The 21,086-nt window shown below is 44.6% G+C and overlaps 2 long non-coding RNA genes across 2 annotated transcripts in view; both read right to left on the bottom strand.

Annotated features, from left to right (window-relative positions):
• LOC146352414 (uncharacterized) overlaps positions 1-21,086 on the bottom strand; it is an 82,869-nt gene that overhangs the window by 23,155 nt on the left and 38,628 nt on the right. The gene's annotated exons all lie outside the window — the stretch shown is intronic.
• The window catches only part of LOC146352416 (uncharacterized), a 31,174-nt gene that overhangs the window by 9,233 nt on the left and 855 nt on the right, over positions 1-21,086 (bottom strand). The window contains exons 2-4 of the long non-coding RNA XR_014787364.1: positions 3,884-4,047; positions 2,720-2,849; positions 113-291 (exon numbers count right to left, since the gene is read on the bottom strand). This is a non-coding gene — a long non-coding RNA (uncharacterized LOC146352416). The remainder of the gene's footprint in view (positions 1-112; positions 292-2,719; positions 2,850-3,883; positions 4,048-21,086) is intronic.

The raw sequence follows: 21,086 nt of genomic DNA, 5'->3' as shown, positions 1-21,086 counted from the left end.
TGGGGAAAAATGGATTCCTGAGCCAAGGTGTCAGATCCATAGCATACACTACATGTGCCGGAGAGCCAGTTCATCTGGAGCTCCTTTGGAATGTCCCTAATGAAACACTTACCAGGACTGCCTGCCACAATATTTGATAATCAGCAGAAGGAGCTATGCGCAAGTCCCAAAGGAAAGGAAAGTTCCATTGGTGGGTTTCCATCTGTATACAGCTGCCATATGCTATCTTTTGCATTTTTAATGCTCCAGCCATATTTTTTGTAATCGTCTACCCCTTAGGAACATTTTCACCTTCAAACAAAAGAAAAGTTGGTGAGCATCTATCTGTACTACAGTCTTAAACCCACCCAACACACAGTAATAATTTTCAAGGAACACTACAAAATTGCAGTTCTTTAATGAAGCTATCCAACAATGACGTCCCACAAAATTATACGTTTCTGAGGTGCCTGAAGCTAAAATTTCTTCCCACAACCCTGGGCAGCCTAACAAATTTATTATCTCCTGGTAAAAATACAAAACAAAACATCAGGACTACTGAGGTGGGGGGAATTAAAGAAAAGCCCTACTGATGGCTTCAACAGCCAATAATAATGCTAACTGGGCTAGCAGTACGTTTCTGCAGAAGCGTAGCTCTTCGGCCGCATGTCCCTTGCACAACATCTCTGATGGTAAGACTGCTGTGTAAGATGTATTTGGGGATATTATGAAAGGACGTCCTGTTTAATCTTTCATCACAGTCTGCCTGACAAGAGAAATATCAGGACACGCAGAGGTCGCTCTTATTTCTTGTAGGGCAAACTCTCCTTAGGACAGAAAGGCCTGGCGTGCTATGGTCCATGGGGTCACGAAGAGTCGGACACGACTGAACGACTGAACAACAACAACAAACTCTCCTTGCTCTCCCTTCCAGTATTTCAGCACCAAATTTATTTATAATAAGCACATGAGAAAATGTTGTGACCTGAGGCATGTCTAAAGTGTTGCTCAAATACACTCGTTACCTTCTTAAAATCAGATTAGCCTTAAGAGGCTCAGTCTTCCTGCTGTGCACTTTGCAAAAATGACTCATTTCTATGGTACAAAATTACAAGCTTCTCAGAGCATTAAGCATTTTCTGCTATTCACACCATGAGGACTGTAGCCACATACTATTTAGGCACCTAGGAAACCATGCTGAAGAGCCTGTATATGAGCTGTGTATTAAATTAACAGCATACTTTCCACTGCATTGTAAAAGCAAACATTCTGACTCACTGTCTTGAAGTATTCCCTCAGGCCTTTCCTTCTTCACTGCATAGCTTTTCACAGGCACTTCTTTTTGTGTGAGAGAATAATCTACATATAGAAAACTCTTTTTGTCCATAATGACAGGTGTGAATGTTCAGAGCATGCTATGTACATGCAGATATAGGACTCCCACCGACCTGGAAGTCACTGCTTGAAAATATTCCTTATATTTGAACGTTTCTGAATCAATGTTTCTATGCAGCCTTTAATACAACTTGAGTATCTTGAAATTACTCCTCACTAGACAGAGCCCTACTTATATAATGATCAGATTAGAAGCTGTACCCTCAAACATTACAAAGGGCCTTTCCAAGATATCCTGTACTGGATATAGTGTTCATTAAAAATGCCACCAAAGGACTACATGTTGTCTGAAACACATAATTTGGGTGCAGCTCTTACTGGGTTTAATTTCATTTCACTTTTGCCCCTCACTGACCCGGTTTTAGTCTTTATGCATTTCCTGTATACACACACATTTCCTCCTCCCAGACTTATAGGCCCAGGTTTTGAATGTGTCTGTGCTTGCCCCGCCGCCAATAAATGCAATGTCAAAAAGGGTTAGGGGGGATTGAGTCAGGATTGTGAAGTAGTTAGATTTGTCAGCTGAGGACATTAGCAGAGGAAATTAACAAAATTAACTGTTAAAAATTGTAAAAGTGGTTTTAAAGTTATGTAACTGGAGAAGGGGGTGAGTGGAGATAAAATGTGCAATTAACTTATGCTCCTGCCATACTTCTTTGTAAAGTGAAACTTTTGCATATCTCTTCAAGGTATTCCTCCTAGCCTGGGAGTTTGCACACCTAACTGCAGAACAATGTACAAAATTTCCACTTGGAACGTTACGAAGAAGCAAAGAGAACAGGAAATGCTAGTCACTTGAGTTTCCTGTTCTCCTTGTGTTACATAAATCTGAAATGCATGAATTCATCTGACTGTGAACCTTTGAGGTGGGCATGTATTATATCAGAGATGCTGTTACCTAGCAAACAGACAAAATCAAAACAAAGCAGTTATAGTGACACATCTCAAGTTCATTTTCACTGATGGCTTGTTGTTGTTGTTCAGTCGTTCAGTCATGTCCGACTCTTCGTGACCCCATGGACCATAGCACGCCAGGCCTTCCTGTCCTGCGCTCTCTTCCGGAACGTGCTCAAGTCCATTCACTGATGGCTAGAGGCCTACTAAAGTCAGACAGACAGACAGACAGAATTCTCCAAATTCTAAGTTCTGCATATGATACCAAATGCTATGCTTGCTTGGAGGGATCATGGAAGTCCAGAACATCAATACACACAGTTTACCAACTGCCTGGTAATTTATTGTTCACAAGAGTAATCATCCTGATGTAGTAATGTCTTAGTTTATCTGTAGTTTATTCAGAGGTTAATCTGAAGCTGAAGTGAAGTAAAAACATGGATAGGAATACCTAGGTAATTCTAGGCTCTTGCCTTCTGTTTTATCCCAAGACATTCAACTCTGTAAACTGGAGCATGGTCATTTTTCTTAGGTATGCAAAGGTGAGTAGGGTTCATAATTCACAACAAACACACAGTAACCTGAAACAGTCAATAAGGTCATGTAATCAGCGTTTGATTTCTTGCTGACATTCTGTCCCAGAAGCTCTGGGGATGTTGCAGTATTCTTAAAATACACAAAGTAGCTATTAATGAATAAAATAAACAAAAGTGATTATGGCCGCAATCCTATACATAAGTTCTTGGGAGTAAGTCCCACTGAACTCAGTAGGACCTATTTTTGAGTAGACATGTATAGAATTCCACTGTTATCGTTAAAAAACCACCCCCCACCAGCTTTAATCCCTGTTCCTAAGCCTGCCCCTGCCCCCTGACACACAGAATGGTCCACTATAAAATGCGTGTAAATATCACAGCTCACATGGGCAGGATTGATCACCTCAGTCTAGGGTGGCCAAATCAGTCAGGGCTCCTGAACCTTTAATAGGTGTGTAGAAGATAGTTGTTGTCATGCAAGCTAGCTACACCCACTGGAATGTACACAACTGTTAAAGGAGCAGGAGGCCTGTCCTCCTTTGCATCTGGCCCCCCTCTGGCCCCCTGCTCACTGAGGGCAACAATGCTGTGGGAAAGAGCCATACAGTGTTGTTCACACACACTGTCCCCAGCAATGTGGCAAGGTAATGGAGGAGAAAAACTAAAGGAAAGAAAAACAACTGCCAAATCAAAGTGAAGCCTTTCAGAAAGAGGGAGGGAAGGATGGAAGGTCATGTTGCTGTAATTTATAATTTTTCTTGAAGGGGAAAAAAGAGTCACAGGAAGAAGGAGTGTGAGAGTTTTGTCAACTGTAAACATCCTGAGTCAAGGAGCTCTGTGAAGCCAGGGGCCATGCAGCTCAAATTAGCTTTCATCAAGAGGCATGGCTTTCCTTCTGTTGAATCCTCTCCCCCCCGCCATCTCTGAGGGTCCTAGAGACTGTTATTTGGGCCTTAATAAATAAATATCTCAGTTTGATCAGATTAGTGAAAAATTGGGTTCATTACTCCAAAAACTTGCTTGATAAACTGTTCTGGTTTAGGAATGCATAATACAAAACAGCTTCTGTGGTAACCCACCAGACACTCACTGTACAGCCAGGAAATCAATCTATCACTCCCAGTCTTGTCAAATACAGCCACTTCGTTGTGTCTTCCCATTTGAGGTAGCCTGACCTCAGTGAACAGCAGGTGTTAAGAACTGCCTGGGCTGCAGGCCTTTCCATTTACTTCTTTTGAAGAATCTGCTGACAGATGAGAGAATGCAATAGATCTATTGTTGTGAGCTAGCCGAGGATCCACAATTGCTTTTAGAAAACAATGTCTAGAACTGAAATGGTACCAGTCACTTTGAAGCATCTTCAAAACTTTATATAAGCTCTAGATAGGCCTAAACTGCACATTAGTCCAGGGACCCCTACAACAGTTTTGTTATACTGCCCACACTGTCAGGGACAATTGCCACTTCATGCCGCAACCTTCTGTCCACACCAATAACTGGAGAAGTGGCCAAAGCTCTTCTCCCCCTTTCCTGCTCTTGCCCACCACATTCTTTGTGCTGGGGTGTTGTCTGTTTCTTCTTGTTCAAAGATGGCAAAGAATTGACAGGGTCACTGCTGATATCCTAAATGACATGACTTTAATAAGTGAAATCTGAACACACGGTCAATTCTATAATTTAAAAACAGCTAGACTGTATCCAGTGCTTTTTTTCTGGAGAAAAAGGTACTGGAACTCTTGGATTATGCTTTTTCAGGAGTACCTGTCGATTAAATTGTAACGAAGAGAATTAAAATAGTGGACAAACTCTCTCCCTCTCTTGGAAGAAAAGGTGCTGGAACTCAGTTCCGGTGAGTTCCACCAGAAAAAAAGCACTGATTGTATCACTCTTTGGATCAGATTTTAAAACCAAAGATTTTGGAGGGAAACTTCCATATATTCATCACAGCTATCAAAGGAACATACTGTGCAATGTTCAGGGGTTTATTTTAAATCTTTGAGCCAAATGCTAATTTCAAGAACTGACCATACAAGAACGCAGATGCAGATGCACTGTTTGGGTTCCTGGTGCTTGATAAATTGGTTGGGTAATGTATGAATTGGGCTTCAGTCTATAAGTCTCAAACAGTGTCTGTAGCATTCTCAGCCCTCTAAGAAATGTAGTCTATGATTATTTTCCATGTCTTCTAATTGACAGTTGTGCTTTTACTGATCAGATCACAAATTCCAGTATCTCAGTTCTGAGCTGGAGTCTCACACAAGTTCATGAGGGAAACTGCCATTTACAAAGAGTCCACTGTCTCTTTCTTTGGCTATTTCATTGTTATGCCATTCCTTAATTCCCTGCAGATGGAGGGCTTTTAATGGAGGATTTCTGAAAGGATTACTTGAACCAGTTTGATGTGACATAACCCATGTTCTCTTCCTCCCTCGAATTCCATCTCAAAATATTTTTTCTGTTCAACTTCTCTGCTTTTTCTGATAGGAAATTGGATGCTGAGAAAGTTTTCATTTTCTGAGAAAAATTCTAACACAAAGAACAGAGCCCAGAGATCTTGGCTCTTATTTCCCCAAGGGGCAGCTTGAACTTTTAGTGTAGTCAGATCTGAACTATATCACTTTTCAAGTTATAGGTGGTGCTTTTAGAAGTCTCTCCCTGTACCCATTTTTTAATGCCTTGTGAGATCCCAAACTATTTTTTTTTTAACCCCTCAGTGAAACTGTAAGAGATTTGACTCCACCTCAATTGGCTGACTGACAAGGGGGGACTTCTCCACCCTGATGTCCTCCAGATGTTTTAGACTACAACCCCCATAAGCTCCAGCCAGCATAGCCAATGAATATGGATGATGGGAGTCAGTCCATTACATCTTGAGGGCATCATATTGGGAAAGGCTGGACAAAGTGATGGAGTCCAGGGTTTCATCCAGCTGTGGTGGGATTCTTACAGCAGGAAGCAGAACTGGGGGCACTAGAGCTGCCACCAACCATCTCTTGTCTCTCCCTGAGGGACCAGCTGCTTCAGAAGCCAGTGCCTGCTTTTCCGTAGTGTTATGGGGCTCTTCCAAATAGTTTTTTTAAGGTGCTATTGGCTTGCCTTGTTAGTGCAATCTTTTGTACTGTCCACATTACATCATTAGTGTCCTGCAGTCCTCCTGTGTCATCTCATGTTTTCCCTCCACTTATCCTGTATTTTTGACACTGGAGAAAATCTGTTAATCATTTTCTGGTGTGGCCTGATCCACAAAAAGCTAGCAGTGTGGCTGCCTGATTTCAGGAGCTTGCTGTGTTTTGTAGAGGTGTGGTTGTGCTGTGGGACTTTGAAGGTGATGTTGCTGGGGTGTGTTTTCATGGCCTCAGGCTGGCCAAACAGATGCATTTCTCCCTTGTCCAGGAAGCCGATCACACACACCTCCCACCCCCCACTGCTGCTGCTGCTGCTCTTTCCCCCTGCAACACACATGGTTCTTTTTTAGCAACAAAATAAAGTGTGTGTGTGTGTGTGTGTGACACAACTAGTAATATTTGTACAGAGGTTTTTTGTTTTTTGTTTGTTTCTTGTTGTCCAGAATTGTACAATTCTGAAAGTCTGAAGGTTCACTATTCACTCAGGACTATGGCATTCTGGGCGTAGAGGGTTAAACTCCCTCCCCCCTGGAAGTTTTTCCCTGAAATCCCCCCCCCCAAGGTTTTTTTTAAAAAGAAAATGACTAGAATGGATACTTTTTATTTTATTTTAAAAACCCACAGAGGTAATATCAGGGATAAACTGGTGTGTGTGTGTGTGTGTGTGCATGATGTTTAAACCTCTGCTCCCAGAACACCTGATCTTGATCTTTTTATTTTATTTTAAAAACCCACAGAGGTAATATCAGGGATAAACTGGTGTGTGTGTGTGTGTGTGCATGATGTTTAAACCTCTGCTCCCAGAACACCTGATCTTGATCTGAATCAGGCTGACATGCACTCCCATGGGAGTGAAAGCACTGCAATGAATCTTCTGATTTCCAGAAGTTTGCAACTGAAAGGCAATTGCACAATTCTGAACAAGAAGAAACAGACAACACCCCAGCACAAAGAACGTGGTGGGCAAGAGCAGGAAAGGGGGAGAAGAGCTTTGGCCACTTCTCCAGTTATTGGTGTGGACAGAAGGTTGCGGCATGAAGTGGCAATTGTCCCTGACAGTGTGGGCAGTATAACAAAACTCAATTTGTACTTTAAAGCAGTGATTGGTGGCGCTAGGATCCCACTATTTAGAAGAGCCTATGGAAGGCATAGAGAACACACAGGTCAGAAAGCTAAACAAGAACTTTCTTAACTTTCTTAAATGACAACGGTCAGATACAATTAAGTCCAGTGCCACCTAGTGGTTAGACCAGGGATGTTGAATGTCCAGGAGTTGGGGACCTGCATTGGCCACCCCAGAACCCTGTAGGGGCTCCTCCCCAATGCCACTGCTCTCTGAAGTGGCTGCTGTTTGGCAGGCTGTCAGGAGCCCCATTTTCCAGAGAGAAACAGGGTGTATGAAGAGAGACATTCCCATGCACCTTGTTTCTGAGCAGGATCACGCCCCCAACAACCCAACAAACAGCTGTTTGGAGGGCTGCTGGGAACCCAATGCTACTGGGACACAAGGCGTGCGCTTCCTGTGCACCTTGTTCCCCAGCAGACTCACTGTAATAGCGGTGCATGCCGTTCCTTCATAGTGAGTGATGAGGTTGGAAACAAGAGTTCTTCACCTGTTGCCTTATGCATGCAAAAGTAGGGATGTCAGAGAATTCTGCCATGGATCTCGGTGAGGCCGAATGCCAGTGCATTCGGCCCCCAGAACTCCGTGGCGGACTGGCCTGCCCCCCGCCACCCCACGGATCCCCCCCGGGACGAGACTTACCTGGGGTAGATGTTCTGGGCAGCGGTGGCTCCAGTGGTGGCTCCGGCGGCGGCATTGGCGGCGGCTGGTCTTCCGACCGGCTGCCGCCACCACCATTTGCAGTCTTGTCTTTTTTTTTTTTTACAGAGACGTGATAGGCTACGTAAGTTTTTACGTTGCCTATCATGTCTCTGTAAAAAAAAAAAAAAGACGAAGAAAAATAAGGAACGCAAATGGCGGCTACAGCCGCCGCCATTTGCGTACACTTTTTTTTTTTTACCCAGACGTGATAGGCTACATAAGTTTTTACGTAGCCTAAAATGTCTGGGTTAAAAAAAAAAAGCGTACGCAAATGGCGGCGGCTACAGTTTGCGTTTCTTATTTTTCTTTGTCTTAGTCTACGTAAATATTTACATAGACTAAGATGAAGAAAAATAAGGAACACAAATGGTGGCAGCCGTAGCCGCTGCCATTTGCGTACGTGTTTTTGTTTTTCTTACCCAGAGCCCTCCGCGGCCGGAAATCCAGCTGCGGACAGCCCTGGCCTGGGCCTGGCTGGCTGCTCCACAGAGCCGCCGTGGAGCACAGCTGGCTTTCGAGGATTCCGGAGGGGAGGACCGGATCGCCTCCCCCCCCGGCAAGGATTCCAGGGCGAGGGACGGAGCGCCTCCCCCCCCCCAGCAGAACCCAGCGGAGCCAGGTAAGCAGGGTTTCGTACACCCCTATGCAAAAGGTGAGCAGGATTGTATGCCTTCTCCTCACAGACATGCTATACCTGTGTCTGGGCTCTGTCACTTCAGTCTCTTGGTGGAGCCTCATGTGATTCCATGCTCCACCATACAAAAGTAGATAAATCCTGCACATAGAAAACGGGATGATTACCAGGAGAAGGATAGTGTAGGGGGACTATATACTCTCGGGCAATCCCTTGAATGGGCTGAGAAGACTGTTACTGAAACCTCCTGCCCATCCTACAAACACTGCGGCATTTCTGCTGAATGAGGCATGCCTTAATTCATAAATAAATACTTTGAGCAGCTGGTTGCCTGCATGCTTAGGGCTCTGTCTTCTATTGACCAGCCTCAGGGGCTAGGCTGCAGGGGTGAGCAACTTGTGGCCCTCCAGATGTTTTGTTCTACAACTCTCATCAGCCTTAGCCAGCATAGCTGATGGTAAGGGCTGATGGGAGTTGTAGGGCAAACATCTGGAGGACCACAAATTGCCTAGGGAGAAGATGACTAGGGCGAAGATGGAAAAGCTGAAGGACAGAGAGCTGTGAGAAGAATTCAGTATTTCCAAAGGAAAGCGCCTCCAGTCTTATTCCTGAGACAATATGCTTCTGTTTTGCTTCTGCTCTCAGGCTGTATCTACAGCAGAAGCCTGCAACTGTAACGACTTGGCCAGCAAATGATTCTTATATATTATTTCCAGTCTTCAGGCAGAATCCAATAATGACATCATCAACAGTGAAAAGGCATGTAATTTACTAAGGGCGTAGAGGTTTTACCATCTTCATACCACCTAATTCTACTTGCAGTTATAGCTTCACTGGTGCAGGGAGACAAATGTGCTAATATTGGTACGGCCAAGATGGCATGAGGCCCCAGCACGGAGCAGCATCCAGCAAACAGGTATGTGAATTTGTAAGGGCAAGGGAAAGTATAAGAGGAAACTACTAGGCATGGTGGTTAGAAGGACGTGCTTGCAGCTGGAGCACAGTGCACACCCAGCACAGATAAACCTCATTCATATACGTATATTGCATAGGGTTGTTTGGTGTGTCTTTGCCAGCTCAGCCCCCCCGCACCCGGACTCCATCTTGCTTATCCGCAAGCTGGCCAGACTCATTGTGTAATGAGTCGGGCTACCTCATGGTTTTGGGGATTTTAAAAAATTTGTGCAAATCACAATTTGTGCAAAATCGCGGGCTATAAACATTTATGGAAACCACAATTTGCGCAAAATAGCAGCTATAAATAGCGCAATTTGTACAAAATTGCAGGCATAAATGGCCTAATTTGCACAAATTAGACCATTTACTCCGGCAAGTTTGTGCAAGTTGCACGATTTACAGCTGCAATTTTGGCAAATCGCGATTTCCATAAATATTTACTATTTTGCACAAATTGTGACTTGCAGATATATATATATATATATATATATATATATATACCAGTCAGCAAAGTTCCTGAGTCTCAGGAACTGACCCAATGCTTGGCTCGCAAATGCAAGCTGAGCCGGGTCCATTGCAAGGATCCGTTGGGCCCCAAAGGGCTGGATTTCATTGCCGTGAACAACCCTAATATTGCAGTGAATAAGTGTTCAAAGAGTGCAAATGAAAATATCCAGAAGTCCTAAAGCACTGGTTGTGGCATATTGGGGATAGATCCCATCATAAATAATCAGAAGAAGGTGGGGGTGACACAAGTACTCCATTCCTAACCAAGCCACTCCATCCACCAACTCCAACTAAAACATGGCCCATCTTTTTTCAGTGATTTCAGGGGTAGATGGGGTGGAAACGCCTCCAAATATTGATTCAGCCTTCGGGGGGGGGGGTGACATTTGGAAGATAAAATGCTTTATGTGTGAAAATAAAATACAACATGCTGAGGGTTCTTTTCTTTTCTTTTCTTTTCTTTTCTTTTCTTTTCTTTTCTTTGGAGTTTAAAAAAAGCCAAGCTGCCAGTGGCATGCAACAACCCAGCAGCATTCAGTTCGCCAGCATAATGCCCCCATGGGAATGATGACACTGCCTGGTGGTGGCTTCGCTTTGTTTCAAGTTCAGAGGAAAGAAAAGAAGCCGTTTCCGCTCCATATTTTATTTTCAATTAAGGCAAGATGACCCCACTGCCCGTAACAGTTCTTCAGAATATGTGTGACCACAAAAGTCAATGAAAACTCCCCCTTTTGTGGGGGACAAATAGAAGGGGGGAGATAAAAATGTGTGCGGCATGTGACAAATTTGGCATGGCATCACCTGCAACGACCCCAGCTCCCCTCAAGGGAGACATGATAATTAAATTGGGCCTCCATGTTCAGTGGCACAACACCTCCCAATACCACTTGGTGCAGACAAAATAAAGCAGGAATGCTGTTGCTCTTATGCCAGCCCTCCCCAATCCGGAAGACTCCAGATGTATTGAACTTCAATTCTCATCTTCCCCAGCCAGCATGGTGCACTGGCTGGAGATAACTGGAGCTTCGTTTCATTCATTTACTACTGGGGATGGGCAAATGAGTGATATTCAAGTTTGCCAGGATTCTCCAAACTTCATCTTGTCGCTTGTCTCGTGCCTGATTCCCATCTGCAATTGCAATCACTGCTAGCTCTGCACAAATGGGAGCGATTGTACATGAAAGTTGCACAAATTTCCTAATTTATGCAACTTCCCTCCATAGACTAAAGTGGGGATGATTCCATGTATGGGGAAAAATTACGCTGATTAGGAAATTTGCACAAATCGAACGGGGAAAGTTACACACATTGAACATGAGCACGTCTTTGGCAATTGACAAATATTTTCGGCAGACACGTGCTCCCAATCACATTAGGGGCTTTGAACAGGGCATGCATGCATGTTTTGCAAGCAAAAATGAAATTCTCATACATCTCTATTTATTACATTTTTATACAGAGAAATGTACACATTTCTATACAGCCATGAAAATACATTATGGTAACATAATACAAAAACCATTTACATACAACATATAAACACACACACACACACACACACACACCCATAGGTATATATGTATGGAGTTGTAGTCCAACACATCTGGAGGGTGCCGAGTTGGGAAGGCTGCCTTATGCTCTGCTTTTAAATGTCCCAGAGGCATTTGTTTGACCATTGTTGGAAACAGGACTAGATCAGATAGACTGACACCACTTACCCAAGTCTACAAATGGAATACAATGGGGCCCGAGCTCCAAACACCAAACCACACCTTTGGCCCCACATTTGCTAGGACAGCAGCCATTTTACAGATGGGGCTGAGAGACAGATGACTTGCACAAGGCCACAAACTGGGTCTGAGGCAGAGGAGGGGTCTGAGACCACAAAATCAAGCCACCTATCAATTGCTTTACCCAAAACACCCATTTTCCCTCTGCCTCATCCCCAAGAAAGAACATCTCATCTTTCTCTCACCCATGCCTGTCAAGAGCTCTCTTTCAATGAAGCCCGATCATGTTTCCCTCATTCTGCTTAAAGGGGCAGGACCAGGAGAGCAAAGAAGGCACAACGTTTATAGTGGGTAGCTGCTGTCCAACTGGCTGTCACCCAGCCTGCCTATGCTGTGCCCCCACCTTACAACTGCAAAGGCAGCAGTTCAGCACTCTGGCTTCCACTGTAGGGGCAGGCAAGGAATGAACCCTTTATATGCTCTTGTGCCAGTGCAGGGCATCAATGCAGAAGCACTTGAGGCTAAAAACCACAACCCCCAAAGAACTATCATCAGGACACACACCCAAAGGGGGGTGGCTAAGTTTTTTTCTGTTAAGGCGGTGGCTTTGGATGTCACATGCTCTGTCACATCCACCAGTGCAACTAGTCATAGAAGTGTGGCTGAAATGTGTTCAGACAAAACTCTTGACAATGATGCTGTGAAACTATCCTGTATAAGCTGCAGCTGAATCTTAAGTCAATGTTACTTCAGGTCTACTTTAATGCTTTGAGCTGGCAGGCTGTTTCCGCATACAGAGTCCACATCTGCCAGTTGTGTAATGCTATGTATCTTATCACACACAGACACACACAGACACACACAGACTCACACAGTATTGGTCAGACCAAGGAAGTACTAATGCAGACAGATAAACAATAGGCCATAAGCCTGTAGTCCCTGCTCTAGTTGTGGTAAGAAAACATAGTGCCTCTCACAAATAGCGCCGTCTGACATCACATATAGAGAATCTGGAACAGGTCTGAACAAATTCTGGCATATTTTGCCATTGAAATAAACTATGTTGGAAGAAGAAAGCCTAATTCACAATATAAGCTTAGCCCACCTCCAAAGAGCCTGGCCAAGGGCTCCTTACGAACATATCTCTGAAAAACAGGCATTCAAATGTTAATGAAATGTTCACTAGGACCCAACACTCAGGACAGTGAGACAGTGAAACTAGTCTGCATAAGTCAAGCTACAGGTTGGTACCAACAGCTGAGTGTCAGTCACAGAGAATAAGAAATACAAAATAAATAGATATCTCAGCCTAAGCCCTGAGGGTGCACTTTCTGTGCTGGTGTAATAGCTTGCACACTCTTACACCAAAATCAATCCCGCCTATGGAACAGTTAACACATTTGTATTCCATAATCAACCACTGTCACATTGACTGCACAAGGGGGATAGGAGACCATGTTGGCTCCAGATTTTGGGAGGCCTTTGGACAAAATGCCTTCCCTGAGGGGGTCCATCTCTGTGTCACTGGCATTACTTCCCATTTGCTTACTCTCTCCCTCTGGATCTAAGTTGCTCTTCCACCCAGAAGGAGAGCGCTGGGCAAGTGGAAAATTCTCCTTCTCCTTGCTCACAAGTTTAGGGAAAGCAGGTGACCAGGCAGCAACAATAAGGAGCAGGGCCAGGGCACTCTGTGGGTCAGCAGTGGCCCCCCTGCTGGAGTGTGGGCCTTGGCAGGGGACCAACGATGCCAGTCTCTGACGCCAGCCCTGATAGGAGGTTCCTAAGCACCCTTGTATACTTTCCATAACATGAACTTTGCTTATAGCTGTTCAACCTTACTTATACACGTTTACTCCCATATTGGTTACTCATTCTAGTGGGTTGGGTAGCACATGCTGAGACACAGCCCCACAGCCCTTTTTGGCTTATAAAATGAGTCATCCATGTACATAGTAAGACTCTCAAATACAGTATTTTGGAATGGATAATCATCATATTGTATAAACATATTGCGACTTCCAATTTAAACTAGTGCTGTGCCGAAATTTTCTCCCACATTTTTTCGACCATTCTCATTCAGCCTGATAGAAAAGAAATGGCTTTTGAAAATCAATTCAATGGTGAAGAGATTTTGGAGCAATTCTCATGGGTTGGGTACGGGGGTTTTGTGCTTATCTTACTAAGGGTGCATCCTGTCAGGATCGTGGGCTGCCTCCAAACTCGGAGGCAGCAGACTATCTAATGTGGGGCAGGTGGAGCACAGAGGGAATCCTCTCCTCCGGTCTCTGGCCACCCTACATTTGCAGCTAGACAGCTGATATTGGCTGTCTAGCTGGGGACTTTGGAGTGCGGGGGGGGGGGAGGCCACATGGTGCATAGGAAGTGTTGTAGTGATGCTTCCACAGTTTCTTCCCCTCCCCATCCCCATGATTGCCCCTTTTCACCCACTCCGCACTGTGTTTATGAGAGTGGAGATGGGGAAGAACCGCGTCGCCTAGGAGGCAGTGGAGGAGGGGACAGGGAGTGTGGTTTCTGGGAACTGAGCTTGGAGCCTTGGCTCTGAACTTTGTTCCCAGAAACGGAAAAATCCTATAGCCATCTAGACACTGTCTAGCGGCCACAGGATTGCTCTCCCTGGAGATTGCTGAGGAGTGTGTGTAAGTGTGTCCAGTTTTTCATTGTACAATCATCTGTCTGGTAGCTGGTAGCCTCCCTGGCTTCCTGCTCTTCAATTAAAGGCCAGGGGAAGACATGATGAGGTAATTCCTCCCAGAGAGCTTTTTCAGATCTAGAAGCACAGGCCTCCTGGGAGGCTGCAGAGCAATGGGGAGATGGGTAATAGAAAGAAAACACACACACAGCACCCTCAACTGCCTTGCAGTGATTAGGTAAGCTCAAAAAATCACAAAAATGAATGAGAAAACACCCTAAGAATGAAGCAGAACAATGGCAGCCTCTTTCATGGGGTAGAAAACTTTCAGGAAATCGGAGGACAGGTTTTGGCTCAGCATTAGCTCCACCTCTTCTCCGGAGATAGATATCACACTGACACCTGCATTGTGGTAGATGCAAAATGGGGGCCTGCCTGCCAACACAGTTGATGCTATTGTCACTTGCCGTAGCAGCACAAAATCCCCCCAAAACCCTTACAGAAAAAAAGAAAGAAGCTGTGCTACAACTCCAGCCAATGGTGAGCCCTACTTGTGAGAAACTGTTGAGAATTTCTCCTCCCCCTGGAGGAGACAATTAAGTGAAATTGTCCTCTCCCCCGCAATTTCTCTGCCCACAAATAGGGTGGAGAATTTTGAGAGGCCCTTTGCACTCAGCTCTAATTTAAACTGCATTATATGAAAAGCCAGTTCTTGGGAATTCTGCAGTTAGGTCCTTAAATGAGATTGCAGACACTTGCATATGTGTTTTCTTTTCTTTTCTTATCAGAAACAAACAAACAAATAAAAAACAACCTGGCATTTTACAGTAGCTCCCAGACTCTGCATATTTATCCCCATCACTTGAAGTGTTTTGAACACCTGCTTACATGGAAGATCAAGAAAGAGATGACAGAGAAATTAATAAATATATCTGCTTTTAACCCCATATGAGAATCTAACATTGGTTTTTGTCACTTTACATTCAAATAAACCTCTACTGTGCAACAACAGCCTTCACTTTATGAACACCTGGCTAGGGAGAGAATAAGTCTGAAGTCTGTCTTAATATCCCTTCCCCAAATGTACTGCCTATAGTATTGACTGATACACAAAGCTTCTATGACACATGCCCTGATGGACTTTGTCCCATTATTTGGAAATCATTGTCCTGTACTGCTAAACATATGCCTGTTATAAAGGTAGCTTGGATGTTACTGTTCCTCCCAGCTTACAAAATTCAACGTTTGTTCCTCATTTATGCCTCAAGGAGAGTGGCTTGTTCTTTTTCTGTAGAAATAATTAAGCAATCTTTAATTGGGATTTAGACTAGGGCTTTATTTATTCTGTATGGCCCAATTTAGTAAACATGTTCCTCTCCCAGGAAAGCCACAATTTAATAAACTGCAAGCACATGTTCCCAGAGGGTTACAGTTTGGCAGAACAAGACAGCCCTATAACTCCATGGGGTCATGTGAAATGTCGAGACTTGGATACGCAACACAATACTTGGGTCAGAGAACTTTACCTCATAGACCATTAGCGCAAGCCCCATAGTGGCGTAGCTGCTGCACTATTCTGAAGTATTTCTCATCAGTTCCTTCCTCCCGGCATTGGTGTTTAACCAGCATCAGCACCCGCACCTGTTTTTATTTTTATTTTTTAAAAACTTGGTCAGTTCATGATCATTATGTTGCTGCCTCAGCAAGTAGTTGTTACACTACTGTCACATTATATCACAATGGCTTCGTCTTTGGGGCATGCAGCAACTCAGAGGGCATAATGAAATTCCTGTCCTTGCTGGGAGTCTCTCCTGCTTTTAATTTGCTCTTTTGGTGCCAAACAAGAAGTTCCCACAGAACAGAGGAAATGATGTACAACTGGATAGCTTATGCTGATGCTGAACCTTCGATCCAATGGCCAACATTTGCCCTAGTATTGTCCCATTTGTGGGTGGGTGGAGGGAGCCACAGGATCATACAAGGGTGAATCTAGTCTGAAGAGCCATGGATGCAGGGTTGAATATATGGAATGATTCACAAGCACATAGTTGAACTAGGGAATTCACTACCACGAGATATAGTGATGGCCCCCAACTTGGACAGCTTTAAAAGGGGATTAGACAAATTCATGGAAGATAAGGCTATCAGTGGCTACTAGTCATGATGGCTATATTTTACCTGCAGTTTCAGAGGCAGCATGCCTCTCAATACTGGTGGCTAGGGATCATGAGCAGGATGATGCTATTAAGAATATCATGTCCTGCTTGTGAGCTTCACATAGGCATCTGGTAGGCCACCGTGCGGGCAGAATGCTGGACTATATAGGGCTTTGGTCTGATCCAGCATGGCTCTTCTTATGTTCTTAGCATATTTTCTCCCAAAAGAAAACCCCACTCAAGCATGCCCTAAGAGAGGCAGTGTATGACTATTCCTATATATATATATATGCGCGTACGCGCGCGCATGTGCATGCGCATGCATGTGCGTGAAACATAGTCTAACAACAGAGTAATTTAAAAATATATTTAGAGCTGAGCATTTTAGCTTCTGCCCTCATCAGTAGCTGTGATGTTAAAATACTACCAACAGTGGGCAGCTTGGAAAGCTGGGTGATGAAAAATCCTAAGGAGAAAAAAACAGAACCATGACTGATATAAAGCTTATGAATTGTCCTCCAGATTAAAGCCATATGGACTAAGAGTTCTGAGTCTGTAGATCCAGAAGTTTTCCTTTCTGTCAAGCATGTCAGTGTCTTTTATTTGTTAAGTTGGAAGCAAGTGTAAATCTGAGACAATATGCGCAAGTGAGTTAAAATGTCTTGCAACAGGCTGCTCTGGGCTTTTTTTTGGTAAGACTCACTGATTTGCAGTTATGGAATCTTGTTCTTAGATCCCTTGTAGTTTTCCCTACATATTGCATAGGACATCCTTTTTTCTTTTCTTTTTTACATTCAATTAAATAAATCATTCTAGTGAAAGTGCATGTGACCGATTATCTAATGCAGTAAGTTTTGTTAGGAAAAGAAGGGGTTTCTTGGAGGTAACTGCAGGTAATGCAGTGCACTGATTTACATTGGTGTGATCTGTATCATCTATCTATCTATCTATCTATCTATCTATCTATCTATCAATCATCTATCTATCTATCTATCTATCTATCTATCTATCATCTATCATCTACCTACCTACCTATCTATCTGTATATATCCTATTATCCATCTGTAAGGAGCCAGTATAGTGTAGAGGTTACAATGTCAGACTAGGACCAGGGAAACCCAGGTGCAAATCCCCACTCAGCCATGAAGTTCACTGGGTGACCTTGGCCCAGTCACTATCTTTTGGCTGAACTTACCTCACAGGGTTGTTGTGAGGATAAAATGTGTGTGTGTGTGGTGGGGAAAGATATACCATGTATTCCACCCTCAGTTCCTTTGAGGAAGGGCAGGATAAAATGGAGCACATAAAATGAATAAGCAAGCTTCATGATGTAGGTTACCAGTATCACCTCACATTATTGCACAATGCCTACATTTATAAACATGAGAGCCTTGATCTTATCCAGGCCTTGCAATAATGTTGTTACAAAGGTATATGGAAATATGAACCTGAAGGTCCCTTCCAGCCTGCAAAAAGGAGAGAAACCTAGGTCAGCGCTTCGATGGTCTCGCTTCTGAACAGATTTTCCATCAAAGCCTCCGGATCCTGTGGAGGTAGCCCTTCCCTCACGGGGACTACAAATGCCCTGCTTCTCCTGTCAGCACTACTTAGAGGTACTAGCTATCTGGGTGCTGCCTTGGACACTGTTTCCCGTTTCTTTTCTGGAATGGATAGAAATACTGTTGGGTTATTAACCCCCTCCCCCTGGAGAGTGGCAGTGGTGGGAGAGGGGGAGGACTCTTTAAAGAAAGAGGCAAGGAAGTGAATGGGTGAATGGGTGAATCAAGAACTGTTTTAGAGGCGGGGGGGGGGGTTAGGGTGCCATGGATTAGAAAAAAACATTTTTGGTATGAAGCTTGGTATGATGATCTTTGGTATGAAGCTTCCTCCCCATAACAAAAGGAGGCCTTAATTTGGGATGTGGTCTTGGTAGAGGCAATTGAGGCCCCACAGCCCAGAGGGGGGCTGGGAGTGGGAGAGGGTGGGAGGAGAAAGATCCCTTGCATCCTTTATCACCAGTCTGCTTCCTTGGATGCCAGACTTGCATTTCCGCTTCCAAACTGTGTGTGACTCTTAAGAAGGAATTACATTATACAGAAGACACAGAGCGGTTGTGGAGGCTACAGGGAATGGCTGGGATAAGAAAGGGAGGATGTGGGCAGCCAGTTTAAACCATATTGGGCAAGGGCAGCTACAGCAAAATGGAGAGAACACTTCAGTCAAGGCTTGGGGCATCCCTCTTTGATGTCTCTCCAATTTAGGATGTGTCGTTGAGGTTCAGGAACCCCTGGGACTTCACTGCTGTAGTTTAACTCACAGTCCATGGTAATTTAAATAGAAGTGCCTTGTACATATGATGAATGTCTGAACCAGCAGATACTCTCTGCAGCATTACAGCATCAAATATCAGGATGTGTATGTCTGCATAGGTAAAGGACTAGCAGCGATATGTGAAACAACTTCCAGAGGGTTAGTGTTAGTCTGTTACTGAAAAAAATCCACAAGGGTCTTTGACCAACAAGTCTTAACAGATTTATTGTGGCATATACTTTCATGGTACACACACACACACACATACCACCCATGTACAGAAGGAGAAAATGTAAACAGTTGGGCCATGACAATTCATTGTAAAACGCCACATTTTCCCCTGCCAACTGAGGATAACAGTCATATATCCAATGAAGGAGACTCTAGTAGTCAAAAGCTTATGCCACAATAAACCTCTTAGTCTTTAAGGTGCCACCAGATGCTTGGTGATCTTTGAAGACACTCTGACCTATAGGAGATAGCCAGGGTATATCTGTTGGATATGAATGATGTTGGAAGACCAGGACAGACACATTTAGAATACTGTGTGCAATCATGGTCGTTCCACCCCAAACAAGATAATACAGCCAGGACTGGCCCCAGGTTAAATTTCACCCTGGGAGAGGAGTGCCTTTGGTGCCCCCCCATTGGTCAGCTTTTCAGGGTCACCCAGAGGGTTTCTGGGGTCCGGTGCAGGTGTGATGTTGGGGGCTCTGCTGCTGCTCCCTACCCATGCATACGTGTACAAAGCTGGGGACAACATGCAAGAATTATTCATACGTGGACTATATCTGAGAATTCTCACCTGCAGCTCCTCCTTGCCCTGGGATCAAGCAGAATGATAGATGTGCTTTATTTTTTCTTACACAGGGATAAGGGAATAGGAATTGGGTTGTGCTTCCCCTGAGTACCTCCTCCAAATTCCAAAACCCTTCTGGCAGAGCTTCTTTCTGCTTCCTGGGACTCAGTCACACAGGTCTTCTGTAGGAATGGGCAAACTTGCCCATGCCCACCCCACACAGTGCTTGCTGAACTCCCACCATTTGCCCGGCCCTGGTGGACACACTGAGTGAGCTGCTGGATGGCCCAGCGCGGGCACCCAGCAAGAGCTTGCAATGTCCTGTTCACCCATGAGCTGCCATTTTGCGAAAAACCACAGGTAGGCTTTTATATAAATTGCCATTTTATGCAAAATGGCAGCTATAAATGCACCATTTACACAAAATTGCTGGTGTAAATGGACCGTGTACGTCTGCAATTTTGTATAAATGGCATATTTACAGCCACCATTTTGCATAAAATGGTGATTTACATAAAAAGCTGACCCACTTTTTTTGCAAAATGACAGCTCACAGGTAAGTGGGAATCCCCATGCTTGCCTGTCTCAGTGCACGTTGAGCCAGGCAAGCGTGAGAGTCCATGAACTGGCATCCGGGGCCGAGTGGGAGGATGTCTGCCAGACTCCACCCCTTTCCCAGATTTCCACAACATCCCTAGTCTTCTGGCTGTGACATGCTGATGGCTTTCTCCACTACTCACTCAGGAAGGATTCCTCCCTTAGGGCCTGGCCTCACACCACTCCTATGCTTTTCCTTGTGGTATCTGACACAGAAAATTACTCTCCAGTGGCACCTTGCCTGGAAATCTTAGGTGGCATTCACTCGCTCGCTCCTTGAACTCTTTCCCCAGTGGGTCTGGAGTTCTTTCTGTGACAAGAACAGGCTACCTGCCCCAGAATCCCTGCTACTTAAAGCCTTCCCTGTTCCTTCTCTCCTTTCAACAAGCTATGTAACCACCAGGGCTACTTGGTCTGGGCCAGTCATAAGCCTGCCTGACCGGTCTTATCTCTTTTGATGCCCAGACATAAATGAAGATTTTACCTTACCATGATTATAGGTTTAGACTCCCCTTACAGCTGGGCTGCAGCCCTAGCTAATAAGCAGGCCCCTCTCTTCGAGCCTCCCAAGGATACATTTTACAGCCAGCTTAAGCATCAAATTAATACCTATCCTGTTTCATACATAACTATGTAAAGTATTTACTTCATCATGTCTGGGGAGAGGTCCCATTTACTGGGTTTGCATGACACAACAATCCATCATGGGTAACAAGCCACAATGGGGTGCTGTGTCATCTGAACCCAGACCGCTTTCTGTAGGGTGGCTTATCTTTGGCAACAAGCCGCCCTGACAACCCATGGCTTGTTCTAGGGGTTGTTCTACCCACGATGGGTTGGCGTGTCATTCGAACCCAGCTGAGCCAACCCACTGTGGGTTGCGGTGATCGGGTACAGAGCCACTCAGCCAGAACAGCCAAAACTCCTGCCGCTCTTCCTGATCGCACCTGCCTGTGTCGCCTCAAGCCTCCACAGCAGTTTGGAGAAGCTGT

This window comes from Heloderma suspectum, chromosome 2, assembly GCF_057233095.1.
Source record: "Heloderma suspectum isolate Gila_16-S chromosome 2, 16-S_ref, whole genome shotgun sequence".
Lineage (NCBI taxonomy): Eukaryota > Metazoa > Chordata > Lepidosauria > Squamata > Helodermatidae > Heloderma > Heloderma suspectum.
This window is presented reverse-complemented; position numbering and strand designations above follow the sequence as displayed.